The sequence below is a fragment of the Oryctolagus cuniculus genome, chromosome 9, assembly GCF_051225735.1.
Source record: "Oryctolagus cuniculus isolate XC-2025 breed Fujian yellow rabbit chromosome 9, ASM5122573v1, whole genome shotgun sequence".
In the NCBI taxonomy this organism is placed as follows: domain Eukaryota; kingdom Metazoa; phylum Chordata; class Mammalia; order Lagomorpha; family Leporidae; genus Oryctolagus; species Oryctolagus cuniculus.
In genome coordinates, this window is record NC_142875.1 from 97,365,592 (window position 1) to 97,377,356 (window position 11,765).

The 11,765-nt window shown below is 47.3% G+C and overlaps 1 non-coding gene across 1 annotated transcript; it reads left to right on the top strand.

The window, feature by feature from the left end:
• Positions 1-1,159: 1,159 nt before the first annotated feature.
• Positions 1,160-1,323, top strand: LOC127492232 (U1 spliceosomal RNA). The gene has a single exon (XR_007921391.2). It is a non-coding gene; the product is annotated as a U1 spliceosomal RNA (small nuclear RNA).
• The last annotated feature ends 10,442 nt before the right edge of the window (positions 1,324-11,765 follow it).

Here is an 11,765-nt window from a genome sequence, read left to right on the forward strand (position 1 = left end):
ATGATGATTACAGCTGTCCCTTGGTCTGGGAAATCCACCTATCACAAAAGCTTAGTGGTGTCATTCCACCACTGCCAACATTAAGCAGTGATACCAAAGACAGACTTCAACCCAGATACCCCTGAGCCCTCTCCAAGCTTTTCTAGATCTTTGCTTTTTCTCAACTTTGTGATTTCTCAACTTTCATGATATCAGAGCCCCATCCCAATTCTTCAGCATTGGACTTGGAATGAGCAGCCAATCAGGGACTCACCATGGAGAGCAAGTGCGGGAGAAATGAGCAGGTGAAATCTCTACATGGCCCCCCAAGTCAGAGTTTCCATGATCCCCTGCCCCTGCCATGCTCTTATTTTTGTTAAAAGTTTACTTATTTACTTGAAAGAAAATGAGTGAGAAAGAGAGAGAAAGAGAGAGAGAGAGAGAGATGTTTTTCATCCACTGGTTCACTCCTCAAATAGCCTAAACAGTTAGAGCTGGGCCAGGCTGAAACCAAGAGCTTGGAACTCCACACAGGTCTCCCTTTAAGGTGTCAGGGATCCAAATAATTGAGCCATCTTCTACTGCTTTCCCAGGCACTTTAGCAGGGAGCTGGACAGGAAGCAGGACTGAGATTCTAGCTAGCACTCAGATACGTGACACTGGTATTGCAAGCGGCTTAACCTGTTGCACCGCAATGCTGGCTCCCTACCCCTACCCCGCCACTGCCATGTTCTTCTTATCAAGAGCCCCACCCACTTCCTTCCCATTACTGGACGTTCTTCAGATCCAAATGTCCTAGATCTGCTTCCTGAAACCACAAATGTGAGGAGACAATAAAAACCAAAATGAAAAGCCACCATTTACAAATCAAAAGCAGCATCACCCCTTTATTCTGTTGGAATAATGAGCCAGGTACCTGTGCACAGACTGCCAAACTCAGAATAAAACACGGTCGGAAGGACCTCAAAATGACTCCTTTCTTCCTTTACAGAGATTGCTACATGAAATACGATCCTGGGAATTTGATCCACTCAACTCTTATTATTTATAGATTTCCTGAGCATTATAGTAGATCTAACAAAGGCTGAATATAATTGTAGATACCTGGGATGAAATATTACACTTTTCCTTCTCCATAAAGAGAAGAGTAGGTTAGCTTCTTAAAAATTATTCATATTGGATACTTACCTGGCAGGGGAGATACCATGATCATGAAGGTGGTTTTCCCAGGGCGAGGCTTATCCATTGCACTCCGGATGTGCTGACCCCTGCGATTTCCCCAAATGTGGGAAACTCGACTGCATAATTTGTGGTAGTGGGGGACTGCGTTTGTGCTCTCCCCTGTAAATAAAACAAAAAAGATTAAAAAAATTATTCATATTGGAGCTGACATCATGGTACACTGGCTTAAACCACTGCCTGCCGTCCTGGCATCCCATATGGGCCCTGGTTCAAGTCCTGGGTGCTCCACTTCCAATCCAGCTCTCTGCTAATGTGCTTGGGAAAGCAGTGGAAGATGGCCCAACTGCTTGGGCCCCTGCCACCCATGTGGAAGACCTGGATGAAGCTCTTGGCTCCTGACTTCACCTTGGCCCAGCCCCAGCCACTGTGGCCATTTGGGAAGTGAGCTAGTGGATGGAAGACCTCTCTCTCTCTCTCTCTCTCCTTGTTTCTGTGTGTGACTCTTTCAAATAATAAAATAAATCTTTAAAAATTATTCATATCTATAGATGATGGATAGATAAGGCTGAGTGCTTGCCCTAAAGAGTGGAATTAAATGATTCTCTGAGAATGTCCATTACAAAGTGAAACTCTGGAAGGTGTGTTTACACTTCTGGCAGGATCTGGGCCAGCTGGGGAAGACCTTCTTGACATTTATCTTTCACACTGAAGGGGAAAGAAGGATTTAAATTCCAGTTCTCACCATTATTCACTTAATTGTCCTGGATCTGCTGTTGTCTAGAAAAACCATCCATATTTTTCTCTGCTTTCCTGGTATTTATACCTAATATTTCTGCTGGATGGGCTGCTACTTTGAGCAGCTGGAGTTGGGTAATAGGGATAGTCACAGCATAGAGGGTCCTGGGGTCTGAGTTCATGTCCCATCTCTGGTTGTTGCTGAGTAACAAAACCACTCAGAGCCTCTGTGTCTCCCAGGCAGGGGGATGATGACTTCCTGTGAAGTTGGCCCTGAATCTGACATGTGGATGTGGGTAGGTGAATGGCAATGATTGCTACTGTTTTCCCACACCAGTCCAGGGCCCTCTGAATCATTGCCAAGATCTCCCCACTAGGGATGATGTTGGCAGTCGTGGGTTTTGTGTGAGCCTAATCACTCCTCCAGATTTCCAGCTAACTGAGAGCTAGACACAGATCCCAGAGGAAATTAATGCACAAAATTCACTTAATTGCTGTTACAGGTATACTGGAGAACACAGTTTGTACCTACGATGGAAGTGGATTCTGTTCCATCTGCCCTGCCCTCAACAGTCTCAACCTGGGGCTTTCCCACTGGAGGCGAGTGGTTGACATCCACCCATCCAGCCTCCTTCCCCAACAAGCTTGAACAGCTAGGATGCGGACAGTAAGCCATTGGGCCAAGTCGGAGCAGTTACATTCAACACGCTGTGACAAATCACAGAGACAAGAGAATGTCAGCTCCTGCCTACACTCTCATGGGAAGGAGAGAATGGAGAGTAGGGAGGAAATAACAGAAGCTTATTCCCCAATTCTTCCCCACTGAGAAAAGGGGGGCTGAGGACGTGCCTGTGTTGCAAAGTAGGACAGGAATATAAAGGAAAGGAGAAAGGTTCTCTCTATTGTGTATTGGCATGAGATACCTTTCTCTTGACTTATTGTATGGTATGGTTCCAAAAGCAATCATAAAAGTCAACTCTATATACATGCATGAAATATTCCTAGGTGTATAGTACCAGGGCAGACTTCATCACATTGAATATTTACTGCATATGAAATATGTGGCCAACTTCCTTCTAAATTTGGAGATGGTGTTACATCAACATGATCATCAACAAGACTTCTCAGAGCTGTTAATATTCCAAAGCTCTTTGTGGGGTTCCTGCTTCATTAAAGTGACAAACACCCACTACAACCTGTCCTGCTGTCTGATCACAGCAACTAAAAACTGTTGATAGGAAAAACAGAAAATATAATAACTGAGGACTGGACTCTGAGAAGTAAAGAGAAGCAGGTGGATTATGGAGAGGAGTCAAAGCTAGGAAAAGGGACCACAAAGGCAAGTCTCAAAATCTCTCTCTCTCTCCGCCTTTCCCTCTCTCTCGCTCTCTGCACCCTAACTCCTTCTCGTACATCTTTGCCCTGAAGATGGCATCTAGCCACTGAGCAATGTGTGTGGGTGGTCACAAAGGTGGTTAAAACTGCAGTAAAAATTACATCTTTTGGGGCCGGCGCTGTGGCATGGTGGGTAAAGCTGCCGCCTGCAGTGCTGCATCCCATATGGGTGCTGGTTCGAGTCCTGGCTGCTCCTCTTCCAACCCAGTTCTCTGCTATGCCCTGGGAAAGCAATAGAAGATGGCCCAAGTCCTTGGGCCCCTGCACCCCCATGGGAAACCCAGAAGCTCCTGGCTCTTGGCTCCTGGATTCAGATTGATTCAGCTCAGACCACTGTGGCCATTTGAGGAGTGAACCAGAGGATGAAAGATCTCTTTCTCTGTCTCTGCCTCTGCCTCTCTGTAAATCTGCCTTTCAAGTAAATAAATAAATCTTAAAAAAAAAAATACATCTCTCAGAGGAGGAGTGGGCAGCAGACCTGCAACCCACATCAAAAGTGCCTGAGTTTAATTCCTGGGTCCAGTTCCTGACCCCAGCTTCCTGGGAGACAGTGGTGGTGGCCCAGTGATTGGGTTTCTGTCACTCACGTGAAATACCTGGATTGAGTTTGCAGCCCTGGCTGGGCCCTGACCCAGCCCTAACTACTGCAGACATTTGGTGAATGAAACACAGATGAGATAGCTGTTTCCCTTTCTCTCTCTTTATGCCAGTCAAATAATTACTAACAATAAGGAAAAGCTATCTACTGTGGGCTGGAGATGAGGAGGAAATCTGAGACTGTGTACAGACTTCACAGCCTCAGCATTAGCCCTGAGTAATGCTCAAGAAGATGAGACAGAACTTCTGGTCCAAATCTTATTGAGATAACTGCTAATACTCAACGAAAGCATCAACAGCCTCCCTGATATTATAGTAGGGTTCAGAGTCTGCAACAAAATACATCCACAGTGTCCAATGATACAATCTCAAGTTACAAGACATGGACCAGAAGGGGGCAGGCAGTTAAGATGCTGCGGGGACGCCTGCATCCCAAGACATAGTGTCTGGGTTAGAGTCCTGACTTTGCCTCTGACTCCAGCTTCTGTATTGTGCACCCTGGGAAACAGCAGGTAAGATTTCATGTAGCTGGATTCCTGCTACCCACAGGGGTGGCCCAGACTGAGTTTGGGGTCCTAGCTTGGCCTGGTCCAGCCCTGGCTATTGGAAGCATTTGGGAAGTGAACCCATGGACGGAAGCTCTCTTTGTCTCTCTGTCTGTCTGAATTTCTGCCTTTCCAATAAATTTTATTTAAAAAGGAAAGTGTGTCAATTCTCAAGAGAAAGGGCAAGCAACAGATGCCATCCACCAGATGAAGCAGATGTTGAGATTATCAGGCAAAGATTCAAAGCACCTGTGAAAATTACACTTGATGAGGCAAAGAAAAACTACATTTGCAATGAATGACAAAAAGGCGTTCTCACCAGACAAATCCAACTACAAAAATGAAACAAAGGTAGATTTTAGAACTGAAAAATACAGCAAGTAGAACAAAGATTACTGGATGGGCTCAATCACAGACTAGAGACATGGGAGAGAACCAAGGAAATCTTATCCCATATTAAAGAGACTAAAATGACTGAAATAGATGAAGAGGCACTGTGGCGTAGTGGGTAAAGCTGCTGCCTGCGGTGCCAGCATCCCATATGGGCGCCAGTTTGGGTCCTAGCTGCTCCACTTCCAATCTAGCTCTCTGCTATGGCCTGGGAAAGCAGTAGAAGATGGCCCAAGTCCTTGGGCCCCTGCACCCAGGTGGGAGACCCAGAGGAAGCCCCTGGCTCCTGGCTTTGATAGGCACAGCTCCAGCCATTGCGGCCAATTGGAGATTGAACCAACGGATGGAAGACCTCTCTCTCTCTCTCTCTCTCTCTCTCTCTCTCTCTCTTTCTCTCTGCCTCTCCTGAGTGTAACTCTGACTTTCAAATAAATAAATAAATCTTAAAAAAAAAAAAATAAGAAGAAGAAAGTAGATGGAGAGAGACCCAGGGTCCTTGGGGCACTATCCAAAGGGCCACACATATTTCACTGAAATCCAAGGAAAGGAAAGAATGATTGGGAAAGAAAAATATCTGATAGAATTATGGCTATAGAGTAAACCCCAAACAAGATAAACTATTTTTAAAAACACCTAGAAACTTCATAATCAAATTTCTAAAATCAAAGATAAAGAAAAAATACTGACAGTAGCTAGAAAACAATGATGTTATATACAAGGTATAAATAATTCAAATAACTTGATTTCCAAAATGTCAGGGTGGGGAGTGTAGGGGGGTTGGGCATACGTAGCATTTTGGTGCAGTGGAATAAGCCACCACTTACAACACCAATATCTGTATCAGAGCACTAGTTGGATTCCATCTGCTTTGCTTCCCTTCTAGCTTCCTAGGAAAGCAGCAGATGATGCCTCAAGTGCTTGAGCCTCTGACACCACGTGGGAGGCCAGGACGGAGCTCCAGCTCCTGATTTTGGCCTGGCACAGCCCCAGCTCTTGCAGCCATTTAGGGAGTGAACCAGCAGGTGCAAGACCTCTCTCTCTCCCTCCCTCTCTCTCTCTCTCTGCCTTTCAAATAAATAAAATAAATCTTAAAGAAAATAATAAATAACTGCTGACTCAGAATTCTAAGTCCAGCAAAAAGTTCCTTCAGGAATAAAGGTAAATAAAAATGTCCTCAGATTAAGAAAAACCAAGGAAGTTTCTCACCCAGACATCCTGCTCTGGAAGAAATGCTAACGGAAGTTCTTCAGGTGGAAGGGAAGTGAGCTCAGGGAGAAACGCGGGTCTTTGGGACTAACAGCAGGGCGACAAATATGGCAAATATCTAAGCAGATATAGAAGACCACCCCTCCCCCACCAAAGTCCTTAAATCGGCATGACTATTGAAAATAAAAATGATAAAATGTCAATGTGTGCACCTTTCAAAATATGCAGGAGACTAGTACAAAAGAACATGAAGCCCAGAGTGGAACAATTAGTGATAGCAGGGTTGCTAATTTAGGTTTTAAGCACCAGCCCTCTTTGTTGGGGCGTGGCCAGCCTACCTCGGACATCAAGGGAGTGTGCCCACGATGTAAGATCTCTATCTGCCTCTCATTGTCTCACAAATAAAAATAAAATAACTTTTTTACAAAAAGATATTCGCTCTAAGTAGACTTGAGAGGCCAGACACGTGATTTATTGGGAAAAAATATAACATCAACTTTATAATTTTAACTTGTTTAAATGCACAGGTCACAAGACACTAAGTGCATTCCTTTTGTTATACATCATCTCTAAGGCCTGAAAGACTGGTCCTCTTGAAAAACTCCAACTCTGTAATCACTGAGCACGAACCCCCATTTCCCCGGCTCCCAGTCCCCGGCCGCCGCCCCTATCTTCTCCGGCCCAGCTCTGGGAGTTTGCCAGCTCCTGGCTCCTCATCTGAGTGAAATCCCACAGCATTTGTCTTCTGTGGGTGGCTCATTTCACTTAGTGGAATGTCCTTCTCTGTCTCTTACGACCTTTTTAAAAATTGCTGGTCTGTTTTGTCAACATTAGCATGGCCTCTCCTGCTCTTTTTTGGTTACTAAGAGCACAGATGAACTTTTCTCCATCTGGCTGTGTCTTCGGCTCTAAAGTGAGTCTCCTGTAAAACTGTGTGTAGTTGGGTCATGTTTTTGTGTCTATTCTGTACATCAGTTGGAGATTAGGGTTAAGGCGTGATGGACAAGGTGTGGCCTGTTTCTGTCATTTTGCTCTGTTTTCTCTTAGAGCTTTTTGTCCCTCATTTTCTTCATCATGGTCTTTTTTTTTTTAGTTGATTTTTTTGTACTGAGAAGATTACATTCTCTGCACATTTTCCTGACTTACGAAGGGTCTGCTTGCAATTTTTCAAGTTTACGATGGTGTAAAAATGGCTTGCATTCAGTAGAAGTTTTACACTGAATTTTGAATTCGGGTCTTTCCCTGGCCCACTGTTCAGCTTCTGATGTTTTTCCACTGGGAACCCCCAGAAATCATGGAGCTCTTCAGTGTTCCATGGCGCAAAGCACCAGTTCATGCAACAGCACTCATGCCACTTCCTCTCTCCGTGAGCTGGTCACTTCCCTGCAGGGGACTGGAGCCATGGCAGACTGGAAGCATCTAGGAAGCTTTTCAAAATCAGATTTCTGAGGGGCCGGTGCTGTGGTGTGGCCTGTAGCTGTGGCTGCCTGTGATGCCGTATGGGTGTCGGTTTGCATTCTGGCTGCTCCACTTCTGATCCAGCTCTTTGCTATGGCCCGGGAAAGCAGTAGAACATGAACCTAGTACTTGGGCCCCTGCACATGCATGGGAGACCCTGAAGAAGCTCCTGGCTCCTGGCTTCAGATGGGCACAGCTCTGGTCATTGTGGCCATTTGGGGAGTGAACCAGTAGATGGAGGACCTCTCTCTCTCTCTCTGCCTCTGCCTCTCTGTAACTCTGCCTTTCAAATAAATGAATAAATCTTTTTAAAAAATCTACATGGAAGATCTCTCTCTCTCTCTCTCTCTCTGTGTGTGTGTGTGTGTGTGTGTGTGTCTGGCTTTCAAATAAATGAATAAAATCTTTTTTAAAAAATCAGATTTCTGGGTCCACTCTTGGTCTGGTTGGGCAGGTTTGTGGTGGGCCTGGGAATCCGTGGTTGGCTGCCTTTTCCAGGGAGCCCTGTCTGTAGCCAAATGGAAGGAGGCCAGCTCTGTATTTCTTCTGGCAGGAGTGCCTCATTGCAAAGCCCCTGGGGTTGTGGAGGGGAGGGAGGAGGGCTCCAGACCCCTTCTAGCTCCTGACCCACCTGCCCCTGTAGCAAGGACTGCCCTTCCCCCACCCTGGGGTGCCTTTGTGTCCCCTCTTTTGGATGGGCTGTAACTGCTTGGCCTCATTGTGAGGTCTTTGAAGACCCAAGGCAGATCTCAATGTCCTGAGGGCCTCTTGTGCCTACCTGTTGAGAGCAGTGTCAAAAGTGAGCTTTAGGGCCGGCGCCGTGGCTCACTAGGCTAATCCTCCACCTTGCAGCACCGGCACCCCGGGTTCTAGTCCCGGTCGGGGCACCAGATTCTGTCCCGGTTGCTCCTCTTCCAGGCCAGCTCTCTGCTGTGGCCCGGGAATGCAGTGGAGGATGGCCCAAGTACTTGGGCCCTGCACCCCATGGGAGACAGGAGAAGCACCTGGCTCCCGCTTTCGGATCAGTGCGGTGCACCAGCCGCGGTGGCCATTGGAGGGTGAACCAATGGCAAAGGAAGACCTTTCTCTCTGTCTCTCTCTCACTGTCCACTCTGCCTGTCAAAAAATAAAATAAAATAAATAAATAATAAATTTTAAAAAAGTGAGCTTTATCCTATATGAGCTCTGCCTGCATCACATGAGCTCACTGGCCTGGCTCGCCCTGGTTTGAATACATGTCCCACACAAGTCTGAGACTCAAGCTTTTATATTGTTGGTACTCTCTAATCTTGCCTTAAATGTGTTGAATAATATAATAATATAATAATAATATATATAATATAATAATGATAAACCCCAGACAATATGTTTTTTAAAAATTTATTTTATGGGGCTGGCGCTGTGGCGTAGCAGGTAAAGCCACCACCTGCAGTGCTGGCATCCCATATGGGCACTGGTTTGAGTCCTGGCTGCTCCACTTCCAATCTAGCTCTCTGCTATGGCCTGCGAAAGCAGTGAAAGATGGCCCAAGTCCTTGAGCCCTTGTACCCATATGGGAGACCTGGAAGAAGCTCCTGGCTCCTGGCTCTGGGTTGGCCAAGCTCCAGCCATTGTGGCCATTTGGGGGATGAACCATCAGATGGAAGACTTCTCTCTCTGCCTCTGCCTCTCTGTAACTCTGCCTTTCAAATTAATCTTTTTATTACTTTATTTATTTGAAAGAGTGACAAAGAGAGAGGAAGAGACAGAGAGAGAAAGAGATCTTCTATCCGCTGGTTCACTCCCCAAATCCTCGCAAATGCCAGGGCTGGGCCAGGCCCAACCAGGGGCCTGGAACTCCATCCAGGTCCCTCATGTGGGTGGGCCATCTTCCGCTGCCTTCCCAGGCGCATTAGGAAGGAGCTGGAGCAGAAGCCAAGCAACTGGGATTCAAGCTAGAGCTCCCTCTGATGTGGGCTGCCGGAGTGGGAGTTGCGGGTGGTGGCCTAACTCTGTGCCACAGAGCCAGACCTAGCCTCAGAGGTTCTTAATGAGAGCAGGCTTCCTGCCCATGCAGTGCCCAAGCCCCTGCTGCTTCCATGTGAGCCATGGGGCTTGGAGCTGCCATGCTCCCTGCACACAGAACTGTGCTCTCTGCAATTCAAGATGCAGTAACATGAAAGAAAGGTTTGCCTGTCTACACGGAAGAGCCTGGAAGGCCCATGCATACGCTCCTACTGGAACTGAGTGGGACTTGACTCCAGCAACTCAGGATGGGGCTGGGGCCTTGGCCTGGGGGAGGGGGGGTCCGGCCCAGGGTAGGGGAGGGAATCCGAGGATTCCAGAGCCTCTCCGAAGCCCCGCTGAGACTTGTTCTGGATGAACTACTAGGCAACTTTAGGGCAAAGGTAGAGAAGTGTATTGTGCGCCATCTTCTGCATGGTTCTATGTAGTCATCAGCACGCCTGGTGCTGCTTCTGGTCACCAATGGCTCACGCCGGCCTTTCCCAAGGGCAAGCCTGGGGGACTATATCTGGAGGCAACTGGCCCCAGGTGATGGGCTGCTTCAAGCTGATATCAGTTAGTTCCTTTTTTTTTGTTTAATTTTTTTTTTCTGTTTTGAGCAGTTCTGTGCTTTTGTGGGGGAAAGGATGTCATTTGGCTTTGAAGCGAATCCAAACTCCGCACAGTCTGTTTTCTCCTTAAAGCGAGTTGGTCTCCGTTCCCTCCAGATGGGTAATTTACGATAGTGCCTGGCGCAGCCCGGCCTTTAATTGCCAACATATCCTGCTTTACACGTCCTGTGCTTTCTGATCCGGTTCTCTGGCCGTGCTGGGTTATGAATTTCAAAGAACAAGTGGAGCTGAGAGCTGCAGCCCCAATGATGACAATGCCATCTTTGCAGCAATGAAAAGCCGCTCACGAAACCAGCCCTTGGAGCCCTTTGGTTGGGTTTCTCTGTTTGCTCACAGAATATTCGGGGAAGGAAGCCCCAGCACTGCGTGGGCGCCGGGTGTTTGCAGCTGAGTCTTCCTCCGGTGACTATGCACCTTGACCAGATCAGTTATGTTGCCTCTCTAGACAGGGGGGAAGGGAGTTGACAGAATTACAGCCCAGTGGTGGGGTCTGTCCAAGACAGTTCTCTGCCCTCACCTCTGTGAACAGCTTCCATCACTCAGAATCCTCTGGTTCAAGTCTCCCTAACACATGGGCCCAAAGTCGAATCAGTCTTTCTGTCTGTTGTTTTCACCAAGAGGAACCTAGGGCTTCTTTGTGCTTGGAGAATTATTAAATGGAATCAAGGGCTGTTGACAAACCCCGCCTGGAGGAGACACAGAAAGGGATTTGTGGATCTGTAAGAAATGCGGATTAAAATCCCCAGCCGCAGCCAGAGGGCCTGGACAGCCCATGAGTGAGGCTTGCATCTTTGGGAAGGAATTGACAAAAATGATGCACAAGCAGAGAAAGTGGATGAAGGTATGGATCAAAGAAATCACCGACTAAGTCCATGAGAGCTTTTAATTTTGTCAGACATGCAGAAAATTTGCATCTCACCATTTCTCATTCAGAACTCAAAAAGGAGGTCGAAGATTTCCTTTCTCCTTCAAACATGAACCTGCAAAGAGCTTTTTTCTGGGTTCCAGGCCTGAATGCTGCACACAGGAGGTTAAATCTTGGATTTCCTCTGCAGGAGGCTGGGCTCAGGCCTTGTCAGGCTGAAATGAGTCTGAACTGGGCTGAGGGTTATGGTGAGAACCTCATCAGGGACTGTGGAGACCTGGGGCTGCTCTGAGTTAGCCTTGCCTTTGTGTGGACTTGGATAAACCTCAGCACAACTCTCCAGGCCCCCACTGCCATGTGCACCAGTGGAAGCCTCCCTGGCAGAGGTGAAGAGGGCTCAGTGGTGGATGTGCTCTGGGACCTCCTGTGCACCTGTGCACGTGTCACTGCTGACTCCCTGCACTTCTCTCAAAAGGCTTGGGGTTTTCTGCAGGATCCGCTGGCTTCCTGCTCTTGCTACGATGATGTGCAAATGTTGCGTTTGCTCCACGTTGGTCTTATTTCCTGTGAGGCAGCAAGGGGCGAGAGGAAAGGGGAAAGGAATCAGGGCCCATGTTCTGCTTCCACCACTGTGGCTGTGTGGCTTCCGGGAAAACACCTGACTGTCCGGGCTTTAGTTTCCTTATCTATAAACCAGGGGTTATCTCTTTCTAAAAATTTTATTTATTGCAGAGGAAGGGTATCTGAGAGAGGGATTTGGGTGTGTGGGGGGGTCTTTCATCCACTGGTTCACTCTCC